The 18,908-nt window shown below is 55.5% G+C and overlaps 1 protein-coding gene across 2 annotated transcripts in view; it reads left to right on the forward strand.

The window, feature by feature from the left end:
- Positions 1 to 7,738: 7,738 nt before the first annotated feature.
- The window catches only part of CNTFR (ciliary neurotrophic factor receptor), a 38,237-nt gene continuing 27,067 nt past the window's right edge, over positions 7,739 to 18,908 (forward strand). The window contains exons 1-2 of one of the 2 annotated variants that reach the window (XM_032477543.1): positions 7,739 to 7,854; positions 16,354 to 16,467. The gene's annotated coding sequence lies outside the window, so the exon portion shown is untranslated. Of the gene's footprint in view, positions 7,855 to 8,374; positions 8,561 to 16,353; positions 16,468 to 18,908 lie in introns of those variants that run through there. The other variant, XM_032477542.1, reaches the window with a different exon arrangement.

Here is an 18,908-nt window from a genome sequence, read left to right on the forward strand (position 1 = left end):
TCTGAGCACAGAGAGGAGGTCCCCAAGGGCTGGCTTTGGGTGCCTTCTGGTGGGAGGCCCCTTCTCGTTGGTTTGGGGAGGAGGGTCAGCGGCCCAGCTGGTCGGGGCCTAGAGAGCTGAGCTGTCAGCAGCAGGGAGGATCTGGCAAGAAGAAAACCAGGAGCTATCCTGGGGGAGCCGGGGAGCCGGCGTTATGGTTTCTAATGTCTTAGCCCTGGTTTCAATTACCCCCAGAGTCCCCAGGGTCCCCTGACCGCTGTGGGCTCCCAAGCTCAAGGAAGGCCCGGGACCCTCCTGGACAGACCAGAAACCAGGGGCTCAGGGATGGAAGTCTGGAGGCTGGGGAGCTTTGCATCCTCTTCTTCTCCTACGCCTGGCTGAGAGAGACGCCGGGGGCCACGCAGGGCTCCGGGGACATCCAGGAGGCTGGGAAGGGGGCCCACCCTCACAGTCCCTGGTGGAGGGGCTACAACAGCCAGCTCCACAGCACCAGCTTGGGCACACTGGCCTCCTCCCACTCCTGGCTGCTAAAGCACAGGGTTCTTTCTCAGCCTCACCAGGCTCCTTTTTGGTCCCGAGACAACACTGACTCCTGGCTCTTTCCACCTCTGGGGCCGCCATACCTTCCTGCCCTCTCTGTCTTTTAATCATGGCTCCCAGCCATGAGGAGGTTTCAGCCTCCGTCCTCTCCTCCCCTCCCTCTCATCACTCCCTCTCCCTGCTCCCTGATCTGTATTATCATCTTCCAGCACCCTCATAGCGCCCAGGGCGGGCTGAGATTTTGATGCCTGAGCCGGTGCAGAGGACCCTGGGAGCTGTTGAACAGGGACTGCAGCCCTCCCCAGCCAGCCAGCCCTCTCTCGACTTCTCTGTTCTCCTCATTCTTGCCCCTGTTGGCCGCCATCCCACAGAAACTTCAACTGTCAGTGTCCATCCCCTGTCCTCTCCCCAGCTTTGTGGACGGCACCATCATCTCCCAGTCACTCAAGCCAAAAACCTGGGAGTCCCCTGTGCTTTTGCACACAGTGTTCCCTCTGGGCCTGGCACACAGTAGGTACTAATAAATGCCTGTTGAACTGAATTTAATTCATTTCTCTCTCTTGGACTCCCCTGCTGCCTCTGTTGGTGTCTCTGGCATTCAGTCTCCATATCTCTAATCGTTCTGTCTTCTGAATCACCACCGTTGAGTTTCTGGCGGGGGAGGGGAGGCGCGGGGAGTTGGGGCCTCTTTTCTTCCCTCTCCCTCTGCCCCAGAGAGTCACAGGCTGCCCAGGAATGGAGCTGTGAGACATGAAGGGAAGGAGTCCGTCTCGGGGCCACATGGTCCTCAGTCCTATTTGGAAATCCCAGCCGTCTTATCAAGGAGGCAGCTCCAGAACAGCAGGGATCACAGCCAGACTCTGGGCTGGTACTGGAAGGGGACAATCCTTTAAAGACATATGCCTCCTCTATGATGGATGAGAGGTGAGGGGGGTCAGGGCCCACTAGGGTGGGGAGAGAGGGAGGGAAGGAGGGAGGCAGGGACTTTGCATTGCTGAGCAGGGAATGAGTTTCATGCAGATTTTTGCAGCACAAAATGAAAACCTGCATCTGTGATTGTGCAAGTCTGTGCTCTAGCTCCCACCTTCCAACACGCAAAGCTGCTCACCCCTAGTTTCCCTCTCTCCCCACCCGCCCTGGATCCTCTGCCCCTTCTCTGACCATCTGCTTCTCTTTCCAGACAGCCCAGAGCCCAGGGTCACCTGAGGTGAGGGTCCTTGGGAGGGCAGGCACTGGACTACGTGTCCAGGGGTCCTGTTTGCTATGTATAGGGTGACACGGGGTTCCTCCAGGGGCCACGGGAACAGATGGAGAAGGTGAATCTGAGTGCCCCCCGCAAAGCCCTGTACTCTGTCTTCAGCCCCCTGGCCCTGCCCTAGATCAGGCTGGAGGACTCTTTCCTGCGGGCCCTCCCTGGCTGTTCCCCCTCCAGCCTTAGCCTTTCTCATCACTCTCTACCCAGCAGACTCAGCTTTCTCCCTAGAATGCATATCTGGTTATATTCCTCACCTACTTTATGCCTTTCCAGGCCTGTGTGGCCTTGGCACCAAAGGCACTTCAGGATGTGGTCTCTGAGCCACTCAGGCTGCCTCAGCCCGCCTTCTGGGTCTCTGCTTAATCCCTTACTGGATACCAAGCCCTGTTTCCCACCCCTCCAAGCTGTGACCCATGCAGATAGGCACCGCCCCCTCCCCGTGTCCTCGGTCTCTACTCCCCCAGGTCCTGCTTTTGTCATTCATTCATTCATTCATTCAACATGTATTTAAAACCATTTCTCACAATAAGGGCACCTGTTCTATGCCAGACTCAGCTCTGGGTGCCTGGAATTGGAGGCCACAGGGCTCCCCTCACGGGGCTCACAGATACCACACAAGTAACCAGTGGTTGAACATCACACTAACTGCTGGAAGGGAAAAGAGTGTGGCACTCTGGGAGAGGGCAGAGGGGCTTGGTCCAGGTTTCCCTGAGGTGACATGTAGGCTGTCATCTCTTCCCCAAAGGGCCTGTGGAGTCAGACACAAAACTCTCACATGGACAAACTGAACACTTACTTATTTTGTTTAGTATCCATCTTCATCTTCCCTGACCAGAAAGTGAGTCCTATGAGGGCAGATTTTTAAACTTTTTTTTTTAAGGCAAAAAGTAAGCAGTCAAGTGCACAAACCTTAAGGGTACAACTTAAATTTTGACATATGTACCATATGTATGGACACTCTTGGAAACCTCCCCCTCCTCCCAACAAAGGTAACTGCAGTTCCGACTTCTATCACCATAATTGAGTTTTGCCTGTTCTTGGGCTGTGTATAAATGAAATCATTCAACACGTACTCTTTTGTCTCTTTTGTGTCTGGTTCTTTTTTTTTTTTTTTTTTTTCTTTGCTCAGCATTTTGGCTATGAGCTTTATCCATTTTTTCTTGTGTGTAGCTATAGTTGGTTCTTTTCCATTGCTGCAACTATATCACAATCTATTCACTCATTATGAGTTGTTTCCAGTTTGAGGCTATAAATGAATAAAACTGCTAAGAACATTCTTGGTAAACGTATGGAATAATTTCCTTTGGGTATATATCTGGGAGTGGAATTGCTGGGTCACAGGATATACATATGTTCAGCTGAGTAGATCCTGCCAGACAGTGTTCCAAAGTAGTTGTACCAGCTCATACACCCACCAGCAGTGTGTGGAGTTTTAGTTTCTCCACATCCTTGAGAGGGAAGGGATTTTTGCCTGTTTGGTTCACTGCTATATCTTATTACTTAGATCAATGCCTGGAATATACTAAGCGTTCAATACATATTTATTGACCGCTTTATGAATGGAGGAGCCATCAGCATTACTGGGGTCCTTTTCTGGCCCTAGTACTAAATTGCTGTGTGACTCTGGGCCGGTGACTCCCCCTCTCTGAGCTGTTTCCCTGTCTATTGCACCAGGGGACCAACACTAGGGGCTTTGCCTTCCAGCACCAGCCAGGTGTTGTGAAAGCTGGACACCTGTTCATTCATTCACTCCACTTGTATTGAGTAACATCCTGCTATATACCAGGATGGTGAAGGTGTGATCTGTAACATGCCACTGACAGCCTCTTTCAGGTCAGCCAAGACCAGGGGTCACTGCCCATCTTGTCCCCAACTCATCCTCCTGGAGACCGCTCTTCCTCCCTCAGTCCAGCCCTGACCCCAGGGGGAGGGGGGTCTGGAATGAGACTGTGGATGGAAAATATGATTAATAATCAAAAAAACATCCAAGAGGAAGAGACCAGGAAAACAACTTGGGGAAGGCTCCTCGCCCAGGGGAGGGGGGCCATGTCCTGGGCCTCAGGACAGCTCCGGCCGCCCTCCGGCCGCCCTTTCTGGGAAGCTGCCACAGGAGTGGGTAATTTTAGCCAAAAGTGAAAAAAAAAAAAAGCTGCCCTAATTATTTATGAAAAAAGATGCCCCCTTAGTGTAAATTATGCTTCCCCTGGGGGCTGCTCCCTACTCTGTTACTCCCCTCCTAGTGGTCCCCCTGCTTGGTCAGGCTGAGGGGCCCTGGAAACACTGGGCTGGGGGCAGAGGAGGAATTTCAACATGAAATGTTTTGTTCATTAACAGAGAACATAGGGGGAAATTCCCTTTCTGCTTGGGCCTGGGCAGCCCAGGCAGATACTCAAAAGCACTTGTGAAAAATTGAGTCTGGGTTGCAGAGTTGGGGGTGGGGGGGGCGATGGACACAGACAGTCTCTCCCCTCCTCTTAGACTCCTGACTTTAAGGAGTTTCCTGAGCCTTAATCCTTCCTCCTTCCAATGTCTCAGGTTGCCCTCAAACTTCCTTCTTAGCAAAACAGGAGGAACTGGGGTTAGACTGGAGTTAGAACTTCCAAGTGAGGAGGAAGGAAGGATATCAAAGAGAGGGAGGGGGGGCTTTGGACCTATCCAAATAAAATAGGCAATGTTGAGATTGGTAGGCAGCAAACCTGAGGGGGGTGGGGCAGGAGTGAAAGCACCTCTCTCTCAGCGGCTTTAGAGAACCCCAGTGAGGAAGAAGAGGACATCGCTCTGGAGAACTTGGAGCAATTCCAGGCTAAATACTTAGGTACCCCCATTATGGCTTCAGCCCTCTCATTCTCTACCTTTAGGGAATCTTTGCCCTTTTCTGGTGCCAGAGGGTGGAAGGGTCAGGGCACACTTAGGTGGCCATACAGATGACAGGATTCCAGACGGGGTCTGCACAAGGTGGTGTGAGTGGGCACTAAGTGTTGGCCCAGGGTGTGGGTGAGCCGTCTCTGGGGGGCTGAGCTGGACCCTGAGTGTGTTGTCGGGGGGGGTGATCTGGGCCCCCCTCCCTGGCTCGGCCTGGGGCTGTGTCGGATCGGGTTTCTCGGCGCCTGGAGCCTCCGCGAGGCCGAGCTGTTCCCGGGCCCCGGCCAAGCCGCCCCGGGCGCTGGCACTGCGTGAGGAAGCGGGGAGGGGGGGAGGGGGAGGGGGTGCTGTGAGGGCGTTTACGTAACTGCCTCCCGGAGCCCGCCCCGACCCGCCAAACCCCAGTGTGTGATTGAGAGCGTGTGTGACTCTGCGTGTGTGCCTGTGTGACACGCGGTGTGACTGAGTCCACGGCTGTGTGGGTGACCGTGTCTATGTGTGGTATGGTGTCATTCCGGGAGTCCCGCCCTTCTGAGACCTCTAACTCCCAGCCCCAGGCAGAGGACCCTAGGTCCCAGTGTGCCATAGGGAGGAAATTAGGTGTGTGAATTTACATAAGGTGTGTTCAGCATTTATAGGAAGACAGTCTGTGTGTGAGTGTTTGTGACTTTGAGTAGCCAAGTATGTGCCTCATGGTGGAGCTTTCTGATGGTATAGAACGTTAGAAATAAGCACCATTTCCCGAAGGAACACTGGAAACGGCAGCGGGGGCCTCTCTTTCCTTGAGGACACATCAGTAAGAATGAGGAACGGTCCTTGCTACCCAAAGGCTTGGGATGGCACAGTTGTCTCCCGGGGAAGGGCGTGGGAGGTGGTCCAAGTTTAGGATATCTGCCAGGGTGGAAGAGGGTGGAGCCAAAAGTCTTTTCATGGTGAGTATAAAACTCCAAGGAGTTATACAAAGTTAAGAAGAACTTCCCCCCAATTTCCCAAGGCCTTCAGGATTATCAAATCTGCAGTCACAATCATTTGCAGGGCACAGGGCTCTGAACTGGGGGCGTTATTTCTGGCTACCCGTCATGGGAGAGGCAGATGGTGAGGATGCGTGGGGCTGGGGGGAGGGTATCAGTGAAGTGGGATTTGGCTTAAGGATAAGTGCGCCATGAGCGAGAAGGGGGCTGGTGCAGAACTGGGGATACCGGGGATAGGGGCGCCCAATAAAGCTGGAGAGGAGACAGGGACAGATCCTGGAAGGGCTCTGAAGAGCCTCCTACGGAGCTTGGCTTTGCCCCCAGGGAAGTGGGGTCCAGGGGGGTTCAACACGGAGGCTTAGAAAGCTCAGAAGCTCATGTACAGTTAGGGCATTGGAGCCGGAGGGAGCGGAAATCCACGAATAATCTGTTGCCCCAGCTCAGATGGAAAGAGAACCACTTCTGGGTAGCGGCAGGAGGGAGAGAGGGGCCGCACCCCTAGTTGCTCTATAGGTGGGCGCTGCCTCTTTGCGGGATCCGCAGCCCAAGGGAGCACGCGCGTCCCACACTGCCCGCCAGGTGTCGCTGCGGCCCCGGGGAAGCGGGTGCGGACGCTGGGTACTGCACCCAGAGAAGCTGCGGATCGACTGACTCAGGGATCCGGTCCGACGTGCGCCTCTGGTCTTCGCGAATCCTCTGACACACCAACTTCTCGGGCTGCCGTCCCCGCTTGCTCTGAGCAGACCCTGCCCCAGCACCCGCGTACTTGGGCACTGTCGACGGCAGCCCCAGCGTCCCCGGGTGGAGAGGAAACGTTGGTTTGGGGCAGAACTCCTCACTGCCCTCAACCTGGCAGAAGGGGGCTGAGTCCAGGACACTTGGAGGATCTGGAGGTCATGACAGCCCATCAGTGATCCGCAGATCTCGACGCCCATCGTCGCCTCGAGGGGAGGGGCGCCTTCCGCAGAACCCAGTCTCTCCGAGGCCTAGTTTAGGTCATGGGGAGGGGCATTCCTGACACCTCTCCCTCGCCCCCCACCCACACATTCTGTTGCACCGTCTCGGCTACTTCCTGGTGCCCACCACCTGGTCCCCGCCCGCGACCCGGGTATTTGGAGGCTCCTCCAGAGAGTCCGGATAAACGACACCTACTGTGGGTGGCGGCGAGCTGGATCTCAGCAGGGTGCCACTATTTCTCTGTGTCCTTAAACCCCAGCCGGCCCTTTCTGAGCCCCAGCTCCGGCTGACCCCTGCCGGTTGCACTGAGGGGATTCGGAGGCCACGGAAGTGAAAGTGAAAAGCCCGGGCAGTGGCAGGAAGGTTTTTCCTCTGCAATGGGAGTCCCTGAGGCATTTGTTGGGAAAGGGCCCGGGTGCTCTGGGCAGCCTACTAGGGAAGGGTGTGAGGAAGCAGCGAGATGTTTCCTTTTCCCCTCCCCGCCCTCGGCCCTTGCGCAGCATCCCGGAGGGGCCAAGCGCAGGGATTATGGGTCAAAGGTCAGGTGAAAAATCCGTGGGGTGGGGATGGGGGTGGGCCACTCCTTATCCGCCTCTGGCATTCACTCTTTCTGTTGCGCTTTCCTGTGGCCTCAGAAGTAGTCGGGTTGTCTAACCTTAATCCCCTATGTTATAGCTGGACAGGAGGCCTGGGGGCGAATGAAATTAGCACACCCGCCCCTCAGAGGCCCAGGCTGCGAAAGAGTGAACCTCAAGCGCCAAACTCTGGCACTCGCGCTCTGGCACTGCCGGTCCAGGCATAGAGGATGCACCCTCCCTACGCCCCGTATCCCAGTGGAGATCTCGCCCCAGGCCTTATGCCCGCGGATGGGAGAGTGAAGAAGGAGAGGGTAGTTGTGGTGTGTCACTGGAGGCTTGGTGGGAGGCGAGGGCCTGGGTTCCCAGCCTGATCCGTGTCGGGTCATGGGAGCAAATAGCCCTCTTTCCTCTGCGCGAGGGTGTAAATAAATGTCTGGTGGCTGGGAGGAGGAGGTCGGGGGAGGGAGTCATTGCTGGGGGCGGCAGGAATAGGGGAAGGGCGGAAACGGCTGGCCTCCCGTGCCCAAAGTGGGGCCTGGTGGCTCCAGCTCGCGCTCTTCTCATGGAGGTGCCCGCGGGAGGACCCCGAGAGTTGGTCCGAGGTGTACCAGGATGTCGTTGCGAAGCAGTCAGGGCCTGAACGTGCGGGAGTGTGCGCGGCGGAGACCTGGCCAAGGCTGAGTGTGAGAGAGTGAGTGTGAATGAGCGACCCCGGGGGTTGGGTGCGCGCCCAGCGGCCCTGGGGGATCCGGCGGAGTGGGTGTGGGTGTATGTGCGCGCGCGTTTTTGAGACCCGCGGTCCGGGCTGCGTCTGAAGCGCGAGGGCCACAGCCGTCTGGAGGGCGTTCCCGAGAAAGGGCGAATGCGAAGGGGCCACGCGTGCCAATGCGGGCGAGTGTGCCCGCGAGGGGAGGGTGCGTGCTAGCGCGAGACGAGTGGGAGTGGGGGCTCACAGGCCTGCTCAGGGTGAGTATGCCCGCGCGAGCGGGCCGCGCGAGCCAGGCGCGGGAGCGTGCCATAGCGGGGGCGCGCGGGGGCCGTGGCCTGGAGGGGGTCGTGGCGCGCGGCCGCGGAGGCGCGGGGAGACAAGGCGGGAGGGGGAGGGGAGGGAGGGCGCGCGCGGCCGAGCGGGCGCCCGCGGTCACATGGGCGAGGGAAGGAGGGAGGGAGCGCGCGAGGGAGGGAGGAGGATGGGGGGGTTAAAGCCGCCGAGCGCCGAGGAGCCGGTGCAGAGCGGGCGGCGGCAGCGGCGGCAGCGGAGGCGGCGGCTCCAGCCCGCGCGGCGCGGGGCTCGGCGGCGGGATCGGGCAGCGGTGCTAGCTCCGCGCTCCCTGCCTCGCTCCCTGCCGGGGGCGGTCGAAGGGCGAGGTGCGGAGCCCCGGCGACCCGAGGGCGCGGTGAGTACCCCGCGCGGACCGCGCGCGGCCGGACCCTCAAACCCTCGGGCTGACCGACAGACCCGCGGCCCTCGTGCGCGCGTGAAGAGGGAGGGACAGGCGTGGGCCCGAGACTGGGGGGAGGGGGCCAGGAAAGTTCACGGGAAACTTTGAGGGTAAACTCGGGGGCGGGGGCGCAGGAGAGGCGGCCCCCCACGTCTGGGCGCGCCGAGGGTTGGGCGTGGTGGTGGTGGTGGTGGTGGTGGGGACGGACTATCGGCTGGCGGGAGGTGGCAGGGGCCGATTGCCCTAGCCTCCCTGTTCTCCCTCGCCCCTCAGCAGAGCGCGCAGGGTCTGGGAAAATTCCGGAGCTTGATGGGGGTGTCGCAGTGACCCCCGTGCGCCCAGAAGCTTCCTTCTCCAGGAGAAATCTGGACTTAAGCGCGCCCAGGGGTGTGAACGGACGGTTGCGCGTCTGCCAGTGTACGTGTGTCCGTGTGAATCCGCTAATGTGTGTGCGTGCGTGTGTGTGTGTGTGTTGGTGTGAGCCTGACTGTGGTTTCCTCGTGAGTCCGCCTGGATTTATCTCCATTTAGGGGGTCTCCTTCAGTATTTCTTTGTAAGTCCTGTTGTGTTGTGTGTCCGTGTGAGTCCGCTTGTGGTGTATCTCCGTCTCTTTGTGAGTCTGCCGGTGTGTGTCTCCTCCAGTGCGGCTCTGTGTGAGCCCGCCTGGGTGTCCCTGTGTGGCTCGGAGTGGTGTATCTCCCCGTGCGTGGGGGCTGGGCCGAGGGGAGGTCACCAGACGGACAGCTCTCCTGCCTCGCTCCTCTCCTCTCCTCTCCCGAGCCTCTCCTCCTGCGTCTAGCTCTCGAGCTCGCCGGCTCCCTTGGCCCCCTCCCCCTTCAGTAGCTTCAGGCGGGCAGGAGTATTTCACGCCTTGTTGAAAATTCAGGATTTTCTTTCTCTTTCCGTCTAGTCTATCTCGATGAGAAGCGTCTCTGTGTGTCTGTGTGGCTGGCAGCTTGTCTGCAACACTGGATGTGTGTCTGCATGCCGCTGGAGGAGTGTGTCTGCAACACTAGTTGTTTTGCCTGTAATACTTGGTATATTTGTGTCTGTGTCACTGGGGGTGTGTCTGTGTCACTGAGGTGGTGGGAGTAGGAAATGCTGGGTGTGTTCGTGTATCTATAATTGCTGTTTGTCCAGGGAATCTGAAACAGAGTGCATTCTTGTGTGTCTAACTCTGGGTGTGATGGTGTACCAATGCATATGTGGGGATGATGTGGCTTGAACAATTGGATATTCCCATGGCTGTAGAGCTAGCCAGGGTTTGGCGTTTGGAGGGGGCTGTGTCTCAAAAAACTGTACCCTTGCTTCACTGCCAAAACCCACACAAATCCTCTGGACTGGTTTTTAGGGCTAGGGATCAGGATTGGTGACATGGATCTAAAGTTCACACCCCATCTGGGTTAATACTCCAACTGGGACCCTGAGCCTTACATGAAGAGTAGGAGTTTAAAGTTCACACTTAAGACTTCTAGGGGTTCTGGAATTCATACTCAGCTTCGCACTGGGACAATTTAACTCATATGGACTCACACTAAGAATTACACTAGGACAATGGACTGGCAGGCACTCAGATTCACAGTTATGTTCTGGTCATATCCAGTGATACACTTTAGTCCTGGAGTTTACACTCAGACTCGCACTGGGACTCTAGGCTCGCACTTAGATGCACATTTCTGTCCTGAGGCTCGAAGACTAACACTGAGACCTAGAACCCATGCTCAGAACTCATTGGGGTCCTAGGGCTCACACTAAGACCCCAGAGCTTTCTCAGATTCACACTTACGTTCTGGGGCTCACTCTCAGACTCACATGGGGAAGCCGGGTCTCATATTTGAACTCAAGGACTCACACAGGATATTGGGGCTCACATACTCACACTTCCATCTCCAAGCTCACACTCAGATTCACAGCAGGGCTCCAGTGCTCACATGCAAGCTTCTCACTTCCATCCTGGGATCACTTAGGGACCCAGTATTCACACACAGACTTCTAAAGGGACCCCAGTGCTCACACTCAGACTGATACGGGGAACCTTCGCTCACACTCAGAATGCCCTGAAGACCAGGAGCTCACATTCGGACCAACACTAGGACTCCGAGGCTTCCACTGCCTTGTCTGGGAATCCTGGGGCTCCCAGTTAGACTCACATTTCAGACCCAGGGCTTATAGGTACATGCATACAGGGACCCATGTTCACACTCAAACCCATACTTCCATCTTGGAGTTCACACTCAGACCGACATCCCTCGCAATTACATTAAACTCACTTCCATCCAGGGGCTTATGCTCAGACTCACGCAAGGGTCCTAGTGCTCACACTCAGACTTGTGCTTCCTTTTTGAGGCTTCCATATTCACACAGGAGCCCTGGGGGGCAGGTCACACTTAGAATCACACCCAGTTATGCTTCCATCCTGGGGCTCACATTCAGACCCACATTAGGATTGTGGTATTCACATGACCAGTGGCACTTAGAACTCATAGTCAAACACACTTATGCTTTCTTTGGCTTATGGTGTATATTGGGGCATTTGGGATCAGGAAGAGACTGTTACAAGATCTGTCCCCTCCAGAGGTGGGGAGAGGAGGAGATATGTGTTTGGTCATGTCCCTTGGGCTGTGGGCTGATGGAGAGGGTGGTGGCAAACACTGACACAGTTAAACCTTTCTGCCTTTTCTTCCAGGAGATAGCTCTTGGCAGGAAGCTCTAAGTGGCTTTTTGGTACAGGAGCGATATGTACGCTTAGAGTCCCCCATGTGCCATGTACCTGCACATCCCTCTTAAGTAGTTCTAGGTACCCCTTCTGTGATGGAGAGGGTCAGGTGTAGGAAAGTAAGACTCATGTCCTCCCAAGATAGCTCCAGTCATCCTTAGGATGGGAGTGATGTGAAGATTGACTGGGTGAGGGGTAGACCTCTGGCTCCTTTGACCTTTCCAGGATGTTGAATCTCTGATTCTAAGGGAGATGATAGCCCCAGACCTGTGCATAGAAGTTGGCTGGAGGAGAAGACTGCACTGGAACCCACCCTCTTCTCTCTTCTATGCCCTGGGCAAGGGGGTAGGGCCAAGTTAGGTTCTACCTCACAGCATCTCCTGGAATGTCTCTTGAGTCCTTATCTTGTCTCCATGGTATGCCCAGGGTTCTCCACTCAGCTTCCCAGAAGAGCAATAGCTTTGTGGGGAGGGGACAGTTGGGCCAGGTTGCACTCAACCTTAGGACTCCACCTGCCTTGGATTCACTGCCTAGGCATTTAAACACCCTCCCACTGTGGAAGCCCTCGAGGTGCACCATCACCCCACGGGAGTCCATGATGTAGGGACTTGGGCCTCAGGCTCAGATGGCTAGACCGTAACTGCTCCCTGTCCCTGTGGGGGATACGTGCTCTCCAGCCCCCCTATAGGGATGGGGGGCTTGGAGGCCAAGACGCCCTGCTTTACCCCCCCATGGTGAGTTGAAGTGTAAATGAATCGGAAACAGATGGAGCATATTTTCTTTGAAATGCAGATGGGTTGGGGGGGACCATGTGTGCCTTGTTTGGGGGAGTCCCAGAGAACAAGGAGGCTGAGGATGAGGAGAGAGAGCTGACCCCTCCTCCAGACCCACCAAGAGGTAGGGGGAGTGGGGGAGACCTCAGCTGTGTAAACTCCGGTGGCCAGGGGTAACCACACCCACCCCAGCTCCCAGCTTCCTGTGGGGAGGGGCTGGGGAGGCAAGTGGTCCCTGTGGGCCGAGAGCGCTGAGGTCATCACCCGCCTTTCCCTCTGCAGAGGGCAAAGAGACCCTCCAGGGCACAGAGCCATCCTGGGTTTGGGGTCACCAGAGCCAAGAGCTCTGGGGGTTAAGAGGTGGGAGGAGAAGCTGGGGCAGATGTGGGGGAAGAGTCAGACCCTGCTGGTGTGAGGAACTAGCTCCCAGAAGCTGGGACCAGAGCTACGGTGGAAGAAACTAAAGTTAGACTGTTGTGGTGCCTTCTGGGCAGTCCTGGGGTTTAGGAATGGACTGAAGAGTCCTCATTCCCGCAGGAAGTCAGCCCGCCCCGCCATACACTACCTGTACTTTCTCTTCCCAATACTTAGCAAGGCTGTGTAGTAATTGCCCATGAACTCTGGGACCTAGGGATTGGGTCTACTTCCCTCACCCACCGTTCCGGCCCCTGGCACAGACCAGGTACACAGGAGGAGGGCAGTGTTGAGTAAACCATACATCTTTTTCTCTCCTGCCAGACTGACTGAGTGCTATTGGTGGGCAAGACCAGGTCCCTAACTCCGGGCACAGTACCTGGCAGGGATTGGGTGCTCAAGAGATGTTGAGGAAGGAACCATTGAGAGAGACAGACCACTGGGAGAGAAGACTCTCTGGGGTTTGTGGCTTGAGACCCAGCAGCCTCTGTCGTATAACCCTATTTGGCTCGAAGGAATGCTGAGTGATTTGCAGGCTAGACTAAAGGAAGGACTTCCCTGAATTCAGGGAAGGAGTGCAAAGGATAGACAGCTTCTTCCTTGAAAAGGTCTGGACTAGGAGAGACCGAGGCAGGGCAGTGACCCTGCTTCTGTGGCAGAGGTCAAAGTTCACCTCTGTCTTCTCCTGGCTTCAGGATTTTTCAGAAGGTAGGAGAGTCCTTTTCTCCCTACGTGGTTGTGAGCGTGTCCCTTGCTCTCTCTAGGTCTGGGTTTCTTGGACTCTGGCGAAGGCAGTCGACCACATCTCTGAGCCTTTGAGACTGGGCTCTGAGGTTGTTTAGCTGCTGTGGACACCACGGACTGTCCGTATTGGTTATTAATGTCTGTTTGAGAACACGGGGTTCAGATCCTAAAAATACCCTGTCTAGCCAGAGCCTCGGAGTTGCTGGTGTGGGCCAGTGTAGCAGTGGCTGCATCTTGATCAGATGGATACAGAGCCAGGAGAGACTGGGAAAGTGTGGGGAAACTGAGGCACATGCATGGGAGTTGTACAGGAGACAGAGCCTTTGTTTTATGTGGAACAAAATAGTGGTGCCAGTTAGTCAAATTATGGCAACATTTAAGGTGATATGTTATCCTATACTGCAGAGAATTTCCTTCTCAGAGAGTCTGGCCATAATTCTGGTATCAGATATAAAAATCAAGTAGTCAGTAGTAACCGTTTCAAGTCCAGCTTTGCAGTGTTCCAAAATAAGTGTGTTGCAAAGAAAAAAATCCTGCCCCAGTAGTCTTCCCTCAGCCACTGCCTCCATCCCGACCTCCTAGAGCTCTTCCTTGCAGCCCAGGCCCCAGTGAGGTTCTTGCACACCTCCTTCTCTAGGCCCCACCTCACTTCTGACCCCCAGGCCTCTGTGTAGCCCTTCTCCCCCAGAAGAGAACTGCACAGTGGTCCCCAAAAGGTAAGAAGAGCCCAGCCTCTGAGGGCAGATGTTGTTTGACCTTGGCCCTTGAGCTGACCTTACTGGGCCCCTCCGTGAAATCGTGGAATGGGGGGGCTGGGCCCTGGCCCAGGCCCGGAGAGAAGGCGGTTTTGGCACCCATCCAGGTCCCTGACGTCAATGACTCCAAATAATGGAATCAATATTGGGGGGGGCAAGCGTGAACCAGGCCCCAGCGATTAGAAACAGATCAGCACAAACCCGCAGCTGATTCTGATAGAGCTGCCTTGGAGAGCTAGGGTGGGAGGCCTGGAAGGAGGTGGACCTGGGGAGGGGGGGTGCTTAGGAATGGGGGCGGAGCCACGGGGTGTCCAAAGCGTGAGAGTGCACAAGTGGGCAGGGACTCTGGGGCTGCCTGGGTTGGAAGGATGGGGTGGGAAGAGGGGGGCTGTCCTGGTCCCTTTCTCTTTTGAGCCTGTGGGGTTCCAAAGCTGGGGAGAGATTGTGAATGGAGACTTCTGGCAGCCAGTGAGGGATAAAGAGGTGCAAGGGGAGTTCAGAGTTCATCTCTCTGCATCCGAGACCTGGGCGTCGAGGCCACATTGGGTGTCACAGGTCATATCAAGGGACCGGGGAGAGTCCTGATGAGACCTAAGGGAGATAGCCTTTTGCTTGGAGGCATTCAGCATTAATCGGAGATGAAGAAATGGGTATTCACCCTCAGGTTAGGAGTCTGGCCTCCTCCACCAGCCCAAGTCGTCTCAGTCTCCTAGAGGGCAGCAGGTGAGGATGGAGGGGCCCACGAGGTCCACAGGGGGCTGGCCTGGCGGCAGCTGACAAAAAACAGGAAGAAGGGCTGGGGGAGCGGCTGTAATTACGGGGCATTTATTATTAATCAGATGAAATTGCTGGAAGCAGCTGGTGTAATGTGCGTCGTGATACAGCCTCGGCATGGCTCCCCCAACACAGGCGCACACGAGTGCACACTTACACACATACCACACACAGCCTGAGTCTTGTTTGCTTTCACAGTTTTCTTCTCGTGAAGGTTGGATGGCTCAATAAGTGTCTCTGTGTCTGTGCCTGTTGGTGTGTGTCTATGTTTTTTCAGGGGAACCTGTCCCCTCCTCTCCCTCTATTGTCTCCTTTTCCCACAGTCCCTGTGATTCTTTGGCCCAGTGTGTCTGCCTCTGTCTTCCTCTCTGTCTCCCTCTCTTTGTCCTTTCTTTTGGTGTGTCTGTATCTGTTACTACCAGCCAGACTGTCTCTAACACCTTGTTTTAGTTTCTGGCCATATCTCCCTGGTTGGTGGTACCTCTGCCTCTGTGAGCAGAGTTGGATGTCATGGAGTCCTTTTCTCATGAGTATGTGTTTAGGCCCCTGATCATGCCTTTGGCAGACATATCTGGGACCTGATTTTTTCCAGGAGAGGGGCAGTTGGACCCTGAGATCTTCCCAGTTCTTGTAGAAGTCCAAGGCTCTGTTAACTGACTGGAGTCCTAGAAGCAACAGTGACTTTCAAAATAGCCCTGAGTACAATACCAGCTTTCTTGCCAACTACCAGTCCTGTGACTTTGGGCAGGGTGCTTTTGCTCTCTGAGCCTCAGTTTCCTCATCTGTAAAATGGAAGCAGGATTACCTCCAAAGATTGTTTTGATGATTCTGTGCAAAACTGTATGTTAAGTACTTATCATGGTATCTGGCTTATCAAGGACCCTGAATAAATGTTAGCTGTTATTATTATTATTGAGAAAGGCACTGTGCTGGTGGGAGAGAGAGCTGCAGAGGCAAGCTGGTATTGCAGAAGGGCTTTGGAACTAGATTTGCACTCAAATCTATGCTCTGGAACTGATTAGCTGTGTGGTCTTGGGCAAATTAACCTCCCTGAATCTTGGGTTTTTCAACTGTCAAATGGGAATAATAATAGGACCTACCTCATAGAGAAGTCATGAAGATTAAATGAGATAATGGATATAAAGTGCCTAACACAGTTCCTGGCACATAACAGATGCTCAATAGATCATAGTGGTGATGAGGAGAAGATGGCTTGATGGTGGCCATGTGTCTCTGTGTGAGTATGCGTGTGAGAATGTGTGTGCTATGGAGGTGCTTGTGTCTGTAGACTGCTTATATGGGGATTTTGGATTGTCTGTGGGTGTGTGTCTGTGTGTGGTGTCAAGCCATTGGTTTCTTGTCTCCCTCTGTCCTTGTGGTTCAGAACCTAAAGTCCACAAAGCGGGCTGCAGGAAGTCAGGACCTCTCCCAACTTCTCTTCTAGACACTGATCTGCTGCCTGCCTCAGTCTCCCCTTCACACAATGGGGTTGTGAGTATGAAATGAGATCTGAGTTGGACTAAGGTCTATGGCTCCTCTGTGGCCTCTGATTTGTGCCCTTTGCCCTTCTAGAATCCAGTCTTGTCACATCCTCCCGCCCCCTTGGTTTTGGAAGTCTCAGGAAGAGTTTGGTCCGGAGGAGGAGGAGGACATTGATGTGCTCGGTGTGCAGCCAGTGGTGAAGAGGTATGTGCTGGGGACCCAGGGGAGGCAGGCCAGTTTCGGGGCATCAGGCAGGTGCGGTGGGGCTGTAGATCTGGGAATGAGTGAAGGAGGGCCTGAGACCCCTCCCTTCTCTTCCCTCATCCTTCCTCCTGAGGCTTTTCATGCCCTCATGACAGGCTTGTCTTTACAGGGAAGAGACTTACCCACAGTCACACAGGTGGGTCAGAAAACTGGGTTCTGCACTGAGGGGGCTGAATCCAGGATGTGGGAGTATGTTTCTGTCTCATTGTCAGGCTCCCTCTCTGCCCCCAAAGCATCTCTCTGGCTTGACTCGGCGGGGAGCAGCTGGGCTTGGAGGAGATGGGAAGGAGGGTCGAAAAGTCCAAAATATTCTGGGGCCAGCCGCGGGGCTGGGCCTGACTCTCTCTGCCTTTCATTCATGCTAGGCAAAGCCCCTGGATTGGCAGCCCGGGGGTGGGGGTGTCCAAGGAATCGAGGCGCTGGAGCGGAACGGAAGGGCCTATTGTCCAAAACCCGCCAGAGGCCCACAAAGGCCGGCCGGGCTTTTCATCTCAGCTCCCAAACAGCCTGGCCTTTTTCCCGGCCCGGGAGTAGGGGGGCTGACCCTTCAGAGCTAGGAATGGGGTGTTGTTGAGGATGGGGTGGGGTATCCCTGGCTGACAACATGGCCATAAAAGGGACTTAAAATGGAGCTGAGGTTCTGAAGAGGAGGAAGGGAGGCTCCAGAAGGCTATAGAGAGTTAAGCTTCCATCTCACTGTTCCCAGAGGATCTAAGGACTTAGAGTGGGATATCTGACAGAAGTTCAGATTTGCACAGTATTAGGGGGCACACCTGGGAGGAGTCTGATTGCTGGTTGGGAAAGTGAGCTGCTGAGCTCTGAGGGTCATAATCCTCCCCCCAAATTGGGGACCTCTTAGGGAGGAGAGACTGGGATCAGAGAAAGCTAGTGGTCAGGCAAGAGAATGGGCTCCCTGCAGCAGGAGGGACTGAGGCCAGACAGCAGGAAGGACTTTCTGCCAATGAACAGTAGCTCAGATGCCCTGACCCTGTCCCTGGGGATCCCAGAGGCTCGCAGAGAGCAGGGGAGCTGGAGAACACCCCCGAGGGGTTAAGGCTGAGGCAGCTTCTGTGGGGGCAGAGGAGGAGGCCAAGAGGGAGGACTTGGCAGTGCTGTCCACCTCCCCCAGCAGCACCTCCAGCACCACTTTAAAAACGGCTTTTTAATTTAACAAAGTGGATGAAAAACTGTTTTTGGAAATAAAAGATATCTCTGCTGTCTCCCAGGCTAGCACTCAGCCCTTGCAGAGAACCTCTCTGAGTTTCTCCCCGCTGTCAGTGGCTCCTTTCCTCTCTCTCTGTCTGTCTCTTTTGTTTGTTTCTGCTCTTTGGCCCCCCAGCTTCCCCTTGGCCTCCCATCACCACCCCCCTCCATTCAGCCTCTGTGGGAGTGTCATCCTCAGCCTCCTATTTCCGTGTCTCTGCATCTCCTCTCTCTCCTCTCCCAGTCTCTCTCTTCCGGGGCTTGTCTCTCTCTCCTGATTCGTCTCTGTCTCCCAGCCTGTCTCAATCTCTGTCTCCCTCCCCCCCCCCTCCTTTCTCCCCCCAACCCCTGCTCTAAATGGGTCTATTTAAAACACCCGACGCTGCCAAGTCAGAAAAGCGTCTCCTGATAAAGCGCATTAGGCAGAGGGAGGGAGGAGGAGGGCGGAGGGAGGAGGGAGCCGCGGGCGGATGGATTGATCCAAGCCCGTAACCCCATTAATCAAGCATCGTGGATCCCCCTCCCTCCCCCAGCTTCAGCCCCTTCAGGGCTAAAAAGCCCCTTAAATATTTATCACCCCTCCCCCTTGGGGGGGAGGGGAGGGGTGGGTGGCCCTTGGTGTGAGCATCCCCAGCCACCTGGTTTCCCCCCTTGTGCATGTACACATGTGTGCCTGTGCTCCTGTGTGCATGTGTGGGTGTGTACACCTGACAGGATCAGGGCCCAACTGCCATCTCACTCCCCCACCATCTGAGTGGCCTGGTCCCCTGAGCAGCTCCTGGGGACCTTAAGGGTCTGGCCTGGCTCCTGCTCCTCCTGAAAGGTTGGGCATGCAGAATAGGGAGAACTTGGAGTCAGTTGGGGGCCCTCATGCCCCCCAAAGTGCAGGGCTGGAGGACTGGGTGGCATTGCACTGTCACTCTCAGAAGGCAGAAGGGTGAGCTGGGGATTAATGTCCAGATTCCCTCAAATTCCCAGCGCAGGAAGTAACTTGAGGAATAGAGTTGAGGACTCCACACTCCTCAGGTGCACAAAGGTAACTTGGAAGGCTGGCTGAAGTTTCCCCTTTCTCCTCAGAGGGCAGGGATATGACCCGGGGGTGGGTAGGGGGCTTCCCACTACTCTCAGGCGGAGAAGACCTCCTGGGCCGGGTGGAGGTCCCCATCGCCTCCAGAGAA

Source organism: Camelus ferus, chromosome 4 (assembly GCF_009834535.1).
Source record: "Camelus ferus isolate YT-003-E chromosome 4, BCGSAC_Cfer_1.0, whole genome shotgun sequence".
Classification (NCBI taxonomy): Eukaryota; Metazoa; Chordata; class Mammalia; order Artiodactyla; family Camelidae; genus Camelus; species Camelus ferus.